General features: G+C 42.8%; 1 protein-coding gene across 4 annotated transcripts in view; it reads left to right on the forward strand.

The window, feature by feature from the left end:
- Positions 1-680: 680 nt before the first annotated feature.
- Positions 681-18,792, forward strand: part of LOC108155748 (homeotic protein antennapedia) — a 41,301-nt gene continuing 23,189 nt past the window's right edge. For 2 of the 4 annotated variants that reach the window (XM_017286778.2, XM_033388893.1), the window contains exon 1: positions 681-885. The gene's annotated coding sequence lies outside the window, so the exon portion shown is untranslated. The remainder of the gene's footprint in view (positions 886-18,792) is intronic. The other 2 variants (XM_033388894.1, XM_033388892.1) reach the window with 2 other exon arrangements.

Genomic DNA, 18,792 nt, shown 5'->3' on the forward strand with positions numbered 1-18,792 from the left:
CTTTTTCGGCGGCGACTGTGCCACTGGATTGAAGGAGGAGCGGGCCTTGCGATTGCGATTCTTATTTGGGCTCCACCGATAAGACCCAACCATCGTCTGCTGATAAGGAGACACTCTCTCTCTCACTCTCAATCTCACTCTCTCTCAATCATCGATCATCAATCACCGGGTGAAAAAAGGAAACCGAAAATCGTCGTGTGTTTTTATGGGTAGAAAACGCAAATCGTCGCGCCAACATCGAAATTATTTGCGTTTGCATCTTGTCGTCCTTTCGTTTATTGTCGTCGTCGTAGCTGTCCTGCTTCTGATTGCCATCGTTGTGGCGCGCTTTCTATTGATTTTGCTTCTCTATCGTTTGCAACAACATTTCAAAAATATCAACAACAACAACAACAAAATAAACCTTAAAACATACGCATTTCCATATACAATATACAACAAAAATATGAGTACGATTGTAAAGATTAATCTATGATTAAATCGCGCGCGATATTGTGATTGTAAATATAACATAAAATACACATAAAAATAGAGAAACCCCCGCCCCGCCCCGCCCCGCCACGCCCCCTCAAACAAAAAATAATAATAAAGGAATAATAATCATAAAAAAATCTTAAGTGTAAATTTCTACAAAACGTCAACGTTTTTAAAAAAAGAAAATTGTGATATTAAATATATATATAAAAAAAATAATAAAAACAACTAATATTTGTGTGTATCAATCTAATAAATATTTACACACCAAATAAATATCTAAAAATATACATCAATATATATATATTTTGGGCACCGATTTTTACACAACAACAACAACAAGAACAACAATTATATAGATATATATCGCGATATAGAAAAGACACGAAAACAATCACATGAAAAACTAAGGTAAATAAACAAATATATATGAAGTATTTTTTTTCTTATGGGGAAATTTGAAAGATAAATAAATCTATAGATTTTGTTTAAGGGATAAAAATCCTAGAAGTCTCTTGGAAATGAGGTGCGTATTGGTTTGGTTTATGGTGTGTCCACTATTTGCTATAGATCTAGTGGAAAAACACCTAAATCAAGGCACAAAAACTTAAACCTAGGCGATGATAAGCCACACTGGAAGAGAGAAATAGGCCAAATTATAGAAATCAATGGTTTAGGATCGTAATAATTGTCTTGAAAATTTGTTTGGGTATTTTCTTTAGCTGGAAAATTAAGATTTTTAAAGATTCTGTAGGAAATCTAAGAATTTGATTGGTTTTTTATGTATGAAAAATCTTCGAAACCTCTAAAAAATGGAATTATTATTTAAATATAATTTTTAATTATTTTCGGTAGCTAAAACATAGCTTAAATCGTTTTATTTTTATAGAATTTAACACCAATAAAATCCACCAAAAATCCCTCAAAATTATTTCCATCCCAATGCCATAATTCTTTTCCCCCGTAAAAAACCTTTAAAAAGTGTTCTTTCCTGCCAAAAAAAAAAGAAACAAATACCTTCTGCTGTCGTCACTTTCCAGTACCCCAAGTCTGGTGTTATCATTCCGTGAATTCTCTGAAAGGAATTCAATTAAAAATCCAGTTTAAAACCGCAATTATTGACCATTTTGAGGCGGCTAAAACAATGATATGGCAAAGTGCTCCATAGATAATACCCTGTAATCAAATTAATTTGAATAAACGCATGTCAATCGATACATGCAATCAATAGATATATTCAGATTGAGAATACATCTACGAGTACGGGCAGTACTTCCCAGGGAAGCGCGCGCGAGTGCCTGAATGATTTATGACTAAAGAAAAAAAATGCAAATAAAAACGTGAAGAGCGAAAGGGAGAGAAGAGGAGCAACAGCGACTGAGTGAATCGCCTGTGAAATCGAATGATAGCGAGTGTATTCATGGCTATAGTTGCAATTTAATTAGATCATTAAAGCAGTTCATAAATCTTTTCTAGAGGAGAGCGGGAGGGAGAGAGGGAGACAGCACGTTTTACAGAAACAAATTAGTCGGCAAATCGCGGCGGCAAATCGCGGGTTAAACATTTGCGCGGTTCAATAATCAAACAAGTTGTTTTCCTCTAAATGGAAAATGCAACTGAATCGATGCTGGGGCATCCCTCTGTAAGAGAGACAGAGAGAGAGAGAGAGAGCGCGAAAAACATATGAAATAATTAGCGATGGATGCATACGAAGAGCGATGGCAGATAAGAGTACGAGAACGAGAACGAGAGAGAGCCAGACCTCTCTCTCTTTCTGGCTCTTGCAAAATGGCCATAAATCATATTTTCGCGCATATTTTTTAGTTTTCTCTCTCGCTCCCTCTCTCTCTGTCGCGTGTGTGGCGGTGGCTTTCCTCTGCAGATTGAGTGCCTGAATATGTTTACACACACTCACACACATTGACTCAGTCGTTTATCTGTTTGTATTCGTAATAATGATGTGCCACTCTCCATGCTGCTCCACGCGGAATGGCGTCAAAAGTATTCAAGTCAACAATTAATTTAATTGCTATTTGCAAATACGATACGCCGTACGTGAAGAGAACAAAAAACTGCACAACAAAACATGAAATATTACAAGAATTTTCTTGTGTAATTACAAGCGGGAAATTCTTCAAATGGAATCTATTAATTTTTGTGATCTTTATCGCTGGTTTTTTACATGATTTTTGTGGGGGTACATGTTGGAAGTCGTTGATGAGCACATTAATCAAGGCATATGAATTATTCTTAGCTGCTAAGCTACACTGGGAGAGAAGTAGGAGATCATTTTTAGCTTTTATGCTTCACGGGGAGGGAAATAAACACGTTTTATGGTGCTAAGCTTCACTGGGATAGAGATAAACCCATTCTATACTATCAAGCTTTAGTGGAAGAGAGATCGAGGACCATTGTTAACAGCTAAGCTTCACTGGGAGAGATAGGAGCTCATTTTTAGCTTCTAAGCCACACTGGGAGAGAGATAGAAGCTTATTATTAAGCGCTAAGCTTCACTGGGAGAGAGATAGCTTCATTCTATACTGCTAAGCTTCACTGGAAGAGGTATAGAATACCATTCTTAAGTGCTAAGTTTTACTGGGAGATATAGGAGCTCATTTTTAGCTGCTAAGCTACACTGGAAGAGAGATTGAAGCTTTTTATTAAGGGCTAAGCTTCACTGGAAGAGATATAACTCCATTCTATACTGCTAAGCTTCAGTGGGAGAGGGATAGTATAGCATTCTTAAGTGCTAAGGTTTAGTGGGAGCGATAGGAGCTTATTTTTAGCTTTTAAGCCACACTGGGAGAGAGATAGAAGCTTATTATTAAGGGCTAAGCTTCTCTAGGAGAGAAATAAACCCATTCCCTGCTGTTAAGCTTCACTGGGAGAGAGATCGAAGCCCATTCTTAGCAATAAGGCGTCACTGGAGTGAGATCGAAGGCCTTTATCTACTGCTAAGCTTCAGTGGAAGAGAAAGAAACCCACGATAAGCAGCTAAGCTTCACTGGAAGAGAGCTAGTACTTCCGGGGTGGCATTTTCCCATACAAATTTAATGTTTTTCCCCTCCAATAAAGTGATCCAAAACCCTTTTGACAGTCGCCCACCCGAACAATTTGCACTTATTTACAATAATTTTTTGTGGCATATTTTTCATACATATTTTCCCCCTCGAAGCTCCATGGGGAAACCATCAACAAATTGTGTGGCAAACGAGTGAATCTCTTTGTTGCACACAGAGAGATCTCTCGCATATTTATATAGTGGCTGTGGCAATCATTTCAACGCCTCCCCGTTGCACAAATCGCTCGCCGGCTCTCTCTTTCCCCCAAGGCTGTGTTCTGTGGGGCACACATAAAAAAAACAAAAAATAGGTACAAAAACTGCCAACTGTTTGGCGAAAAACTAAACCAGGCTTGAAAGTCAGCCACCAACGGTGCTGGGAGGTAGGCAGGGAGGGGGGGACCAAACCCCCGTAGACTTGTGGGGGACTGCCGTCAGACAGGCAGCTTTTTTTCTGTACTGCTGCTGCTGCTGCTGCTGTCCGTTGTCTATCGGTTTCATAAGTTCTATGAATAAATTTCCATAAATGTGTTGATTTTTTCTACGCTACGTCTGCCCCACAGCGGCAGCAGTGGCTGTGGCAGTGACTGTGTTCTACAGCTGGTTCTGGCTTGTACTGTGAATAAAACAGTATTCTGAGGTGAAACTATGGTTTACACTGAGAGGTTTTTCGAATGGCAAATGGCATCGGGAAATAGGTTGAAGTTTTGGCAGAGACATTTCGAGGGATTCAAGGGGTTTTTTTAGGCTGGAGAAATGTAAGGGGACATATTCTGGATGCTTTTAATGAAGGAATGCCATGTTTGAGGCATAAATTGGGGCACAAATGTATTTTTTTCAAAGAAAAAATGACCTAAACTTATAGCAGAGATGTATCTTCTCATCTTTATATATCTTCTTAGAAATATCTTTTAAGTATCTAATTATTTTTTTTTAATAAATTTAATTTAATAAGCAATTAAATTTCCTAAAGACTAATTTTATTTACCAAAAAGATCCATTTAAGAATTATAAGTATTGTATTTGATTTTTTTTTAGCTAAAAAGAAGAAAACAGGCGCTGTTTTTCTGTTTCTCTCTCCCAAGGTGGCTTAGCGCACTTCTTCTTGTTATGTGCCTCTCCTAGTGTGGCTTAGAGCACTCTTTCCTTTATCCTCTCTCTCCCAATGTGGCTTAACGCACTCTTTCTTCTTGTTCTCTCTCTCCCAGTGTGGCTTAGCGCACTCTTTCCTTCATCCTCTCTCTCCCAATGTGGCTTAGCGCACTCTTTCTTCTTGTTCTCTCTCTCCTAGTGTGTCTTAGCCCACTTCTTCTTGTTCTCTCTCTCTCCTAGTCTGTCTTGGCGCACACTTGCCCTCTTCCAGTGCGACTTAGCATTTGAAAATGTGTGTTTTATGCCTGGCTTTGCTCTGAAAAACACCAACAATTGTCTGTCTATTTATTCCCCAATAAAAATCCACTTTTCTTAAGTAATCCTCCTAGAATTTCCGTATTTTCTCTTGTATTTTCTTTCACTGCATTTGTCGGATGCAACTATTGGCTGCAGAATGCCTCCCCTCTCTCTCTCTCTCTCTCTCAGTCCTGCAGCAAGAAACAATTTTCAATATAAGCATCAAGTGACTAAATGTTGCTGCTGCCGCTGCCGCTGCCGAGCGTGTGTTGGAAGCGACAGTTTGACTGACATTTTTCTAGCATATCGTTTACATATTCGTTAGATTTTCCAAACCGACGTTGCACTTCTTGCTGCCGTTGCTGCTTGTTGTTGTTTACTGTGCTGTTCAACATGCTGTTATATTGAATAACACACGCACTACAGACTACCAGAGCCTTAGCCTCCACTTCAAACTATAAGTCAGAGAGAGAGAGAGTGCTCGAGTGGTGGCAGGAGTCTGGGTGCAAGTGCTGCAACGTGTCAGCCAAAGTTGAGTCTGGCAGCAGCAGCAGCAGGAGCCATGTGGGTGTCCTTTATCCTCTATCTCTCTCTCATGTGACTCCTGTCAGTTGCAGTTTTTCACTCCCTCTCTCGCTCTCCCTCTCTCTTTTGGGTGTATTAAAAATTAATTTTCCTCTCTCTCCCAGTGTGGCTTAGCAGTTAGGAGGGGGCTTAGCTGAGGCCTTGATTTATGTAAATTACTTTATAATGAAGCTGTCATTGTCACCTGTCCAGCCAGATAATCTCTGTACCTCTCCAGGAAAAGTATCTTCCAGTCGCTGCAATTAGTTTACAGCGTTTTATGCGCTTCATTTGCTTGAAGGCCCCAAGATATAATCGCTCTGTCTTTCCTCCATTAATGCCAGACGACATCGTCCAGTCCAGTCCGCCAAAGATTGCCATCAATCTGGCATTAATTTCAATTTCAATTTCTATGTTTCTTTTTCCTTCAAACTCTTTTTTTTTTTGCAATAGAAATGTCACCAGGCGCTTAATCAAAGCCCCCAAAAGCCCCGCCGGCGGCAGCTTGGGAAGATTTTTGCTTCGATTTGCACTGATTTTCGTGTGGCTCTTTTGGCCCAGTTTTTCGGTGTGTGTTTGCTTTGGGCCAAAATCTAGTTCCCATTGATTTTTGGTGCTCATTAATTTGCTTGAATTTAAAGCTGCTGTCAAATGTGGGAGAGGTTTCTTTTAAGGCAGATCCATGAATCAATGAAGAGGAGGTGCCCGCGAATTGTTTAACATAAATTTTGGGCAAAAGTGTTTCAATTATTTAGAATATATTTAAGCAGAGATCCCGAGAGAAATGCAGTTGAATGGTAGATAGATTGTTGCTTGTTTTTTGATAAATGAGTACGGGATAAAGATACTTTTTGGTAGACTCTTTTGGATATATGATATACAAAGATTGGGGGATAAAAACGAACATATTACTGAATAAAAATACATTAATCAATGTCTTTAGATTTTAAGCAATTCTTAGGGCTTTCGAAACACCAATAAATGATCGATTTTAATCGATAAATCCCCACCCCCCATTGCCTGCAATCCAGTGCCTGGCAAAACTCTACAAATATTAAAATATTCAGCAACATAAGGCCCCTTAATCCGTGTCCTACACCCACACACACACACACACAACGTGCCACGCTGCCACATGGAGCCTACGTCCATGGCTAATTAAGTTATTGGCTGCTGCGGCCGTTGCTGCTTGCAACGTTGCAACTTGTTGCGGCATTTGGGTTGACATTCGAGTGCAATTGACTTAATCCCCAGTAAGCTGTTGTCCGGACAACAGTGGACTCTGTGTTGCAGCTGCAACACTGCTGTTGTGTTGCGGCTGCCCCAAAGGTGCACTATTGTGCACTCGCCTTATTTGTACCGACAACAGCAACATCCAGGGGCAGGCAGGCAGGAAGGCAGGCAGCAACATGGAACCAGGCATCCACTTGCCCGACTGCCGACGACTGCGTTGGCGGTTGACGCCAGTTTGCAGCTTGCCCCATGCCCCATCCTCGGCCACGTTGCCTGTCTCCTGCCTTGTATGTTAATTTGTTGCGGGATCCACTGCGCCATGCGGCAAGCGGCCAGCAGGCAGCGTCTAGTTGGGCGCGTGTCATCATTAACGTGGCTAACATCCACTCTTTCTCCCTCTCCCACTCTCTCTCTCTTCCTCTCCCTCTGTTGACCATGTTGCCTATTGTTGGGGTCTCCCTTGCTGCCCTTTCACATTGTTCCTGCCGCATGTGCATCTTGCAACAATGGAAAGGCTAACACCCGCGGCAACAACAAATGCCACAAGATAAAGGATAAGGAAAACAGAGAAAAAAAACACAAGAAACGAAGGTGGAGCGAAGGAAAACTGGGAGAAGTAACGACAGTTGCTACTTGACCCAAAAAATAGGGAGGTGCTGGGGAGAGAGGCCCTGGAGGCGCCTCGAAATAGTTGTTAGAAAGGGTCTCCTCGGTCTCCTAAGAGCCTGTAAATGGTGGGCGTTGATGCGATGATAAATCGAGGGATAAAAGAGAGGAAAATAGAGATCTCCCAAAGGAAGGATACATGGCTTTTCCGTGACCCCATTTTGCATATCCTTGGAGGCTGCGCCATGTTTTTCGCCACATTAAACCCCAAGAAGTACAAAGAAAAAAACGAGAGAGGGAGAGGGAGAGAGAGACCTGAGTGCCTGGCGCATAATTGTCGTTTTCCTTTGAACTGCAGCGCCTGCAATTTGCTTATCGCCCAGCGATCGCCTCCAAAAACGGGGGGGTACAGAGAGACAGGCATTGTTGTTGCTGCCGTGGCGCTGTCGTCTTTGTACATTTCAATTAATTAACATTCAACCATTCAACCAGAGGCAGGCAATGAGGCATCGGGGGGGCATGGAGGCACCGGGGGCACCGGGGGCACTGCACATGCGCGCGGACGCTACGCGATGCGACATCACAAAAGCGGATGCCGAAAATTGCTGCCGATTGCTGATTGTCGATTAACCGATCGCCCGATTGCGCCAGATAAACTCATTTACAGCGGTTAAATGCCACCGGCGGCGGCACCGCAACCATACCCCAACCAAACCCCAACCTGCTGCCGCACATGGCCCCTCCTCCCCCCCGAACACTCTTTCGGGCGGTCCGTGTCGGGCCGTCTTTGGGGGGCAAATGGCGTTCCATTGGCGGCGTCTAATTGCGCATTTTCAATGAAGCAGAAGCACGTCCATGCACTGGGGGAAATCTTGAAGAAATCTCTGAGAATATACAGTGTGGAATCCTGTGGCACTCATAAATTGGAGGTTAAGGGGAACAGTTTTAATGTAGAATTATATATAATGCTATTGTCCACTATATGTCCGAAAATCATGACGATTGGATCATTTTTTTTCGAATTTTTTAAGGAAGGAAAATTTGTAGGATCTACAGTTTTGTAGATGCGACAAAACTGTTAAAGCGGAATCATATATAATGCTATTGTCTACTAGATTGCCGAAAATCATTACGATCGGATCATATTTTTTCGCATTTTTTAAGGAAGGAAAACTTGTAGGGTCTTTAATTTTGGAGATACGACAAAACTGTTGATGCAGAATCAGTTATAATAATAATATCTACTAGATTGCGGAAAATCATTACAATCGAAACATTATTTGAGTAAAAAAACGAATAAAATAAGAGCCACTCCTTAAGGGGTTCCTATATTTAAGAATTTTCTGTGCCAAAACAGAATTTACATATATTGGAATTACTTTTATCTGAGAACTATCCATATCTCCAGCTTAGGCACTTCTTTCGTTCCCCACTACCATTTTTCTTTGAGTGTATTCCAGTGCCATTCGAGGCCCCTACTGATTGACAATGATCCAAGTAAATCCGTACGATCCGCTCTGATGTCTATCGCTGCACACGTTTCTGGCTCTGTGGCTCTGTGGCTCTACGGCTGACTCTTATGGCTCTATCGTTTCTCTCTTACCTTGTCCAGTGTGTGCTTCGACTTCATGTTGATTGTTTGGGCTCTTCCATGTTCGTTCGTGTTCCAAGGCCTTCTGGCTTCTGGGTTTTTGGCTCTGCAAATTGTCATGTTGACTCCAGCGCTAGATCGCTTATCGGGCATGTCACGTTACAAATTTATGCCGCAACATTAGAAAAATTATTGTAATTAGCAGAGAGCGCCAGAGAGAGAGCGAGGCCCAGGTTACATGAGAAAGAGAGGCAAAATATGGAAATACGAGGAAGGAAGTGGCTCTGGGAGTTTGGTTAGCACTGGCTGTGGCCTGTAGCCTGTGGCAGTGGCAGTCGCCGTCGCAGTCGCAGTTGTTTGTGGCTACGTTGTAATCCTTTCCACAAACAAGCCCATGGCGACAGGCGACGCCAATATCCTGCCACACACACACAAATATACACAACAGGATATATGTATATGTGGCATCCACATATGACAGGAGCCGCAGGAGCAGCGGGTGGGGGGTGGAGATTATACGAAGGGGCAACAACCATCCCGTGTAAAAGTGTAAAATGTCTTAATGATAAACAAACAGAAAAGTTTTTACCCTGTTCGTTTGGGTTTTAGGATTTTACTGTTAGAGAGGATATTTATCCCCCCCACACACACACACACACACACACGAACGAGTATTGATGGTTGGGGAAAGGGTGCCTGCCGTCTCATGCGTTTTGTGCCGTACACGTGGCGTATACTTTATATTTTTGTTTATTTTTTTTATATGGAAAACAGTGGAACGAAATTATATAGATGGCGGATAAAATAAATTTTTTTATGGGTATTTTATGATATTTATGAATATTGATTAATTAAAAAGTCATGAATAATGATTTCTCTCGGAGTTTTTTATTTATTTGCGACATTTTTTTTTAGATTTACAACGCAATTCTTTTTTATTTTGTGATTTTTTCTTTTCTAAATTATGTTTTAGTTTTTTTGCTTAAAAAAATGCATTCCGTATGATTTTTAATACATTTTCCTAGCCACAACTGAGATATGTGGTCTTTTTATTAGCGAAATTAAATTTTTATTGTTATTTTTATGGAAATTAAATTTTAAATTAAATTTTCTAGGATTTAGAATCCTCATAAATCTTTATACTCCTTGAGCATCTTTTTTTCTTGGCTGGACACTTGAAAATTCAACGATTCAATGCAGAAAAAGGGTCTTAAAACTAAGGAATTTTTTTATTTCTTTAGATTTTCTTTCATACTGTAATAATTTAATATTAAATAAATCATTCAAAGATAAATAATGTTCTGAGAAATAGGAATTTGAATTTAAAATCAAAATTATTTTCTTATATATTTGAAAAATTTAAAAATTTCAAATTAAAAAGATGATTTATCAATTAAAAATTCTGATAATAAAAATTAACAAATAAATAAAATTTAATCTTGAACATTAACTGATATTTTTCCATTGAGTTTTTTTCTATTTTTTTATTCAAATTTCTTGGTTCTTAGTTCGTGTCTCCACTGTCGCTGCCTCCAATCATTTGCCTTTTGCTATTTGGAAATTTATTCACAATTCTTTATAGACGTGTTAGCTCCCACCTCTCTGCCTCCCTCTCTCTCTCTCTCTGTGTGACCCCTGTACACTGTAACCACCTCTCTCTCTCTCTGCCCTCCCTGCCCCCTTCCTGTGTCCGCTTTCTGGTTGGTTACATTGAAATTGCATGTTAGCACGCAAGGCTACCCCCGACTCCCCACTCCACCCCCACTCTCGCCCCCTTCCTGCCTGCTGCTCCTGTTCTGCTGTTGCCTCTGTTGTTGGTGTAATTTCTTCTTATTATGCTGCGACACTGTTGCAACAACTGGTGCCCGCCTTCGCCTCCGTCTCTCCCCCTGCCTCTCCCTCTGGTCTCTGGTTTTGGCCATGGCTCTGACTGCCGTCGGTCGTTTGGTTATTGGTAAATAAAATGTCTAAGCGCGCAAATTTTGTGTTGGAAAAAACCAAAAACAAAGAGTACTCGTATAAATAAAATATGGTTTTGCTATCAGTGGAAGGGATCGTGTATGCGGCTAATAACATGCAATTTCCACCGGTACTCCATCGTACGGGCCGCAGTGGCAGCGGCAGCGGCAACAGCGAGCGGCAAGCGGCACGCATGCCATGGCCATATATATCCATATCCATATAGTTTTTCCCTGGGCCAATGCCGGACGCCCCCCCCCAGGGGTGGGCCTTGGTGCAGGGGGAGGGGCCCCCCCCGAAAGGAAGCAGGTGAAAAGTATACCATTTGCATGAACACCCACGGGGCGAATGACGCTGACGTCGCGGACGATGACGATGAAGGCAACCCGCAGAGAGAGAGAGAGAGAGAGAGAGAGAGAGGCATGGGCGGCAGAGGGTGTTGAAAATTAGTAACTGTCGGCGGTCGTCCGCCGTCGGCCGTCGGCGGCTGTGTGGAAGGTAAATTATGGGAACAAAAAAAAAACTGTTACCTAAAAATTGATGTAATACTCTCCAGACAATGGATGGTGGATGATGTTCCCCTACAGCCAGAGAAAAAAATAAATATATTTCATAGTTAAAATGAATATTGGGATTAAAAATATATTTAAATGTGTTTTAGAAATATATTTAAAAAACCGGTGTGTTTCTGTCCTTTTTCTCTGGGTGTATAAAGAGCTCCCAATGAAATGTGGCAATATTACGGAATCCCAGTGCATTATAGAATCTGTATGGATGATAATTAGAGGAAATGCCACCTAAATATTCAGTGAACTAAGTTTTGAACACCAGTACAGTGATACATGGCAGAAAGAGGTCTTCCAGGCAGAAAACCCATCGATTGCCTCTACTTCGAAGTTCACTCCTCAAAGCCTTCCCACCCATAGAGTATTCACTGTATGGAACTATAGCGGTGCCTACAACGACACAATTTGTCGCGTATTTCGACTGTCATGTTGTTTGCTTTCATGCGGAAACAGAGAGAGAGAGAGAAAGAGAGAGCAAGTGAGAGTGTAAAAATTCTCATGGTGAGAACAAATTTTTCAATTAAGCCATTAATTCACTTCGCGCCACACACACACAAACACAAAAGCAAACACACACCACAGCAAATCATTCACACAGCAGTCGGCAATCAACGAGCATCATCATCATCATCATTATCAACAGCTTTGATCATCATCATCAGCAGAAGCATCATTCCGGATCGGTTGCGTTCCTTCTGTCGCATTTTTTTATTAAGCAACGCGCTGCCTGCTGCCTGCCGACGCTGCCTGCAGTCTCAGTGTCGCTCCATCTCTTTCTATTTATCTCGCTTCCAATTGAAATGCCGACCGACCTCATCGTCGTTCTCCAGCGTCTTCGTGTCGTACGTCTCGCCTCCTCCTGCTCTTGCTGCTGCTGCACATTTTAGTTGTTGTCCAGTTTTTACGCAAATTTTATTCATGTTTGCCCTTTGTCTGTCCCTCTCTGGAGCGAAGCTGAAACTCTCTTTCCGACACTGAAACTCTCTGTCTCCTTGACTGTCGTCTGTCTGTCTCTTTGTCCATTGTTCTTGTTTTACTTTTGCTTTTGTGAATGCAAAAACAACAAAGAGAGATAGGGAGAGGGCGAGCTTTGCCTTGGTTAAGCGGTAGAGAGAGCTTAAGAGGTAAAAAGGGAGAGCTTAAGCGAGAGGCGAAGTGGCTTTTGTTTGAATTTTGAAGACTTTTGATTTGTTTTTACAGTCGTCTCGGATTAAATCTAGTATTAAAGTTTTTTAAATAAATCTATTAAGCAAACAAATTAAATTAAAATAAAATAAATCTCAGATAAAGAATTGCCAGAAATACTGTGTGGATTCCTCTATTCCTCTCAAAAAAAATATCTCTCTTGCCTTTGCCTCCCATTTGGCAGTACAGTTCTTGCCCCTCACTCTCCATTTTGGCATCTTCATTAAGTGGCAAGCAACACTTTGGCCATAATGTATTCCCATGCCCCATTCCCATTCGGAGCCAAACGAAAACGGGTTTTCCCTTGCCATCAAGAAGGGGGCAGGGGAGCAGAGCAACCTGTATCCCCAGCATCCACATCGGCCAATGTCGGACCGGGGCACTAATCAATTTCATATCAATTTGTAAATTTGCAATAATTACGATAATTAGCTGCGAGTATCTGCCAAATGCGTTGGCCATGACTGCTGCTGCCCAAAAAGCAGGTCCACACACGGTCCCCCCATGCCCCATGCCCCATGCCACCTGTCCCCCTTGCGAAATGCATTCAAAGAATGCTTGAAGGTGATAATGAGATTTTCAATTCAATAAAACATCAGGCAGGCTCTCTGGCATTCGCACTTGCCTCCAGAAGGAGACGCGTTGAATGTTGCCAATTTTGGGACGGGGATGCAACGGAGGAGCCGGGACGGGACTCCGGACCTTGCGGTCTGTAGAAATCTCTGCATGAATATTTCATTCAATTTACACTTTGGCGAGGCCTGCGAACTGCTTTTTTCACTGCCGCCTGGCCCGCTCCTACCGCCTTCTCTTTTGGGCCCGCTCCTGTCGCCTGGCCTGCTCTTTTGGGCCCACTCCTGTCCCCTTGGCCTGCTCTTTTCGGCCAACTAATTAAGTAATTTTTTCCTCCGTTTTCACGACTGTTCTTGATGTGTTTTTGTTTCTTCATCGCCTGCTTATTATTTTTATGGTCTTTTAATCAACACGTTTGAGAATTTGGTATTGAGATTTCTCTGCGATGCTGCGTCTGCAATTGACTTTTCTCTTAATTAGTTTTGGCCCTCAAAGGAAAGATTTAATTGCCATACGGGAAATCGCTGAGGAGTGGGGCTTGTGTGGGGGGAAAACGACATTTCATTAACTTAATTTGTTCTCTAATATGCTTACCCCCAACTAATCTGAAAATTTCGCTTTCTTTCATTTCAGGTAAGGATTTTCCAAACGACGCTTTTCTTGGTAATTCATTGAGTAACTTTTTCCGGCTACAATCTAATTAAATGAGTGCACAATTTTGGCCTTTTTTCGGAGGGAAAAACTTCAATAACTGGGCTGTGCTCTACGCTTGAGATGTGGAATAAATGAAAAACCAACCCCATAGACAGCACACACACACACACACACACATACACATATGAGTATTGAAATGGGGTTTATTCTGGTCGGGGGGGTTGTTTTTCGTTGCCGCCATGGCCGTGTAACGAAAAATTGAGGAAAAATCCACCCGGTTTTCCGTCGGCTGTTGTGCCTCCTGCGATTACGATGTTCTAATGCCCCTACTCCTGCCACTATATTTTGGACAGCTGGACAGGAGATGAAACAGGACGCAGGACCTGAAACTGAAACTGAAACTGAAACTGGACTAGCCTTATCGTTGGAGAGCCGGGTCTTTCAGGTTCTGTTTTTGTAGCTCAAATATGGCTTCTGCTGGCTGCTGTTTCTGCCTCAAATCTTAGCTTGTTGCACACACAAACACACACACACGTGTTTAAATCCATCTAACATTCGATTTTCCCTTCGACTTTTCCCTAGAGAAAAGCAGAGGATAGAATCTCTGCTGCTCTTTCGCCCCCGCTCTGAGATGTATCTGCATCTCTTTCCACACCATTGGATTGTAACTGTATATCTGTATGGCCCTGTGCGGTGTGCGGGGGCTGGATATTGTATCTAAAAGTAGTTTTTGCCTCCACTTCCACTTCCTGGCTAAATGTTCGCACTAAGCGATAGCCAAATTGCAGTTGAAATGTTTTTATCGATTAAACAGAATACTTCGGTAGTGTTTTTGGATTGCCAGGAAATTGAGCCACCGCGGGGGGCAGGGGGTGTGCGTGTGGGGGGGGCAGCCAAAGTAGTTAGTGTTTGTCACGGCAGGAAAAACAGATTTTCTCGAGACAACAACAGCACGGGAAAAGTTCTTGAATGGAAATAAAGTGATTGGCGGCGTGGCACAGTGGGTCCAGGAAAATTAGGTAATTTTTAGGGGGTATCCTTTCACAGAACTATGGAAATGATTTTTGAGGAAGTACACAAATATTTGGAAGGATTTAAAGGAGGAATTTTCGGAGGAGTTTCGTACATTTATGGTGGATATTTAATAATTTTTAGAAGAGTTTAGAACATTTTTAAGAAATTTAAATTAATAAAAAAAAAAGATTTTATAGCCTTGAAAATTGGTGAAAGTTTTAGTTGATTTTTGAACCGAGTTAGAGACCTTTAGAACCCCAAAAATATAGAAATTATTGATGAATTTTGAATAGAATTTCAGTATATATTTTATTTTAGAGTTTTCCCTTGAAATTCTTTTTCATTAATTTATTTTTTATTATCTAAAGGTATAATATATTTTATATAATAGAATAATATTTCTAGTTTACTTTTGCCACTTTTGCACACTTTTAACTCCTTTCAAGCGGAACTTTTAACCTTTCTAAGAGGTGCAAAAACCCCCTAGCTCCCCCACTGTTTTCTTGGCCAAATTTTCATTGGCCTGGAGTTGTTTTTCCACACTTTTGGAATGACCATTTAATTACTTAAATGAATTTGTGAGTGCATTCCCTCTGCGCAGTCTTTTTGGCTGTTTTGTTGCTGCTGCCTGCGCCTTTCGGCCATTTGTAATAATTAGACGACTAAATGGGTTGGACCCCAGGAGTGGAGTGCTGCTGCTGCCGCCTCGCTTGATGAAATGAGGGAAATTTTTTAATTAGCCGCCGCCAACGCTGTTCCGCTGCTGCTGTGGTGCGTTGCGCGTTTGCGGTGGTGTTGCAACACGTGTACATTCGTACCCGTAATCCCCAATGGACCTCGCGTTTTTCGGTCTCCCGAACAAACAGCGAAAACTACTTTGGGACCAAGGTGTCAGCTGCACCAGAGAGGCGGCCCCACCCAACCCCCCACCCCACTCTAATGGGCGTGTGTGTGCTCTGGTTGGCAGCGGCAGCGGCTTTGGCTTTGGCGACATTTCCCTGGCAGCTCGTCATGTTGCCAACTAATTTCATGAAAAGTTGACACAGAGCCACATGTGGAAATCAGGCTAACAGGGTGGGGGTGGGGTGGGGTTAGGTGGGAGGTGGAGGTGGTTTCTGGTTGAGTAGGTGGTTGCTTTTCGGCCCTAACAATACCCAATGGAATTGTTTCATTCTCCCTCTACTTTTTTTTTGTGTGGCGCGGTGACTAAATTAACATTGACATGCCCCGTTGTTGTTGTTTTTGTTGTTGCCTCTGCTGCCTGCCACATGTGCCGCCATCAGGAGGTGGGAAGCCACTGAAATATTCACACATTTTCCATTTCATATTTTGAGTGGTCGCCGCCGCTGCCGTCGCGTTGAAGTTTCGCCACCGCAAATGAAAATGAATTTCACATTTTCCATTTCCCCCCTCCTCCCCATCCCGCACTCGTTTTTCTCCATTTTGTGTGTGGCGCCATATAATTATCATATCATGGAGTCACCTCCCAGGGGTCCAATGAGTGGAGGGATTAACGTTGGATGAGCATCAAGTTTTGGTTGAGGGGAAAAATTACTTTTTTAACTGTTGTTTGTGGAAGTTTTTCCCCCCCGCCCCCACTGAGGAAAAGTTCAAAAGGTTAACGATAGTTGGCTTTTAATTTAGTTGCTTTTTTGGATGATCTAATGTGGGGTTTGATAGGCCTGCTTTGGGGTTTCGGCATACAACTAAAATTATTTTTTTTCTGTTTGATTTCTTAGCTATTTTCGTAAATTTTCTCTGGATTTTTCACGCCACACTCTCTCAAGTTTAAACAATTTTTGTTTTCACTTTTGTGGGTCACAGCGCATTGCAATCCTCTGCTCGTACGTAAAAAAGAAAATCAATTAAAAACTCGTTTCGCCAATTAAGAAAAAGAGCGAAAAAAAACACACACACACGCATACAAATATAAGAGTGCGATCCATCTTTTATATTTTTGCTCAACTTTCGTTGGTTTGAAGAAGCATTTTGTCGTATTTTGCCGCTTGCTTCCTTCTTTTTTATACGCTTTTTCTTCCAAGAGAAATGCATGATTTCGTGGAGATGCTCGTCAGGGTGGGAGGAGAGTGCAACGAATGCTATCGAAGTGTATCAAAAGTTTCGGCTTGCTTCGGCTTCGGCGGCTGCTTCTGCCTGCTGCCTCTGCCGTTGATTTCTCAGTCAAGTTCAGTTGACGTTCGTCAGGGTGGGAGGAGAGTACAACGAATGCTATCGAAGTGTATCAAAAGCTTCGGCTTGCTTCGGCTTCTGCTGCTGCTTCTGCCCGCTGCCTCTGCCGTTGATTTCTCAGTCAAGTTCAGTTAGCTTTTGTTGTTGTTGCTCTGTTCGGCTCTCCCTCTCTCCATGGCTTTGTTGTTGCCATGTGCAGTTCTCCCGTTGCATTTGCTGCTGTTGTTGTTGCTCCCAAAGGCATTTTACGCTTGTTGGCAGCCGGCGCCGAAGTCAACGTCGACGCGCCAAAGACAGAAACCGAAACTTTGTGAGAGAGGGAAGCAGAGCAGGCGAGGTAGAGGGAGTGAAGGCAGCGCCAACGAGCCATTGCCAGACGCAGCGCTATTCAAAGAGTGTTGGGGAGGGGGGAGCGGAAGAAGAATAGGAGGAGGAGTAGGAGGAGCAGACAAAAGCCAAGGCAACTGAAGCATCGAGAGGGAGGGAGGGAGAGGAAGGTAGAGAGACAGCCGCTATGCAGCAGCGAACGAGGGAGAGGGACACATAGAGACAGCAGATGGTGTGATGGCAGGGGAGCAGAGAATCTACAAGGGAATGCACCGTAAGAGTCAGATCGACAGGGGAATGCAGTGGCGCACCGTAAATGAGGAAGGGGATGGGGGACGGGGGGTTCCACAGTGGGCGCCTCCGAAGGTGCCACTGCCCCGGGGGAGGGGGGTGCTGCTAGCAGCGCTCGGGCGGTCGCGTTTTCCATTTCGTTGAAGTGGAAAATATTTTGTAAATATTTTTGTGTATTTCTACTTCTCGTTCGTTTTTTTTTTTGTTGCTGTTGTTTCCTTTTGCTTTTTTCTTTGATTTTTCCCCTGCGTCTCCGGGTCTGTTGTTATTTTTGTAAAGCTAAGAGTTTATTTCTTTTCCACAACCCACATATCCCCACCCACCCACATTTTTACGCCGCACCCACCCCCCGGCCGTCCGTTCGTCGGTGGCTTGTTCTGTTTTGTATTTTTACAAATATTTTGTGTAATCTTTAAAGCAGACAATGATGACAGCAGCCCCACGGACGATGGCGCGGCGGCATTTTGTGTCACATCCTGAAGACTTTTCCGGAGCGCGAAAAGAGACAAGAGGGAGTGGAGGAGAGTGGGGAGTGGGGAGTGGGCGTTGGTGGGATTGGATGGTAATGCCAAAAGTATTTAAGCACGTGCGCGGCACTGTGGAGCAGGCAGTAAGACGGGGATTACCAGGCCAGGCCGGGCCTTGGGGCCAACATCATCATTGTCAGTGCAAAGAGAGAGCCCCATAGCCCTTTCAGCAGGTACAGTGGGGACTCAATAAAGAGGTACATTGAGTGGGAATTCGAAGAGAACCCAAAGGAATGATCGGAATTGTATCTCCCTTGATGGACAAACCCTCTCCTTGGGTACTCTTCGTTTCCCTCTATCGAATCCCCACTGTGGCTTCCAGTTGCCGTAGCATCTGGGTATCTCTTTTGGTGAAATGGACTCATATTTCGCGACAGGCTGTTAGTCAGCAATTCAGTTTGGTCCCCGGGTCTCCCGAAGTCACTGAGCCTGTCATGACATTCGCCACGAAAGTAGAAGGGGGAGAGAGAGATCTCTGATACATATATTGTACGAATATGTATATATATAGATATTTTTTTTCCAGCCTTTTGTTTTAGCAATTTTTGCAATGTTGCCTTTCGGGCGGCTCTCCATTCCGGAGGGTTT

This window comes from Drosophila miranda, chromosome 2 (assembly GCF_003369915.1).
Source record: "Drosophila miranda strain MSH22 chromosome 2, D.miranda_PacBio2.1, whole genome shotgun sequence".
Classification (NCBI taxonomy): Eukaryota; Metazoa; Arthropoda; class Insecta; order Diptera; family Drosophilidae; genus Drosophila; species Drosophila miranda.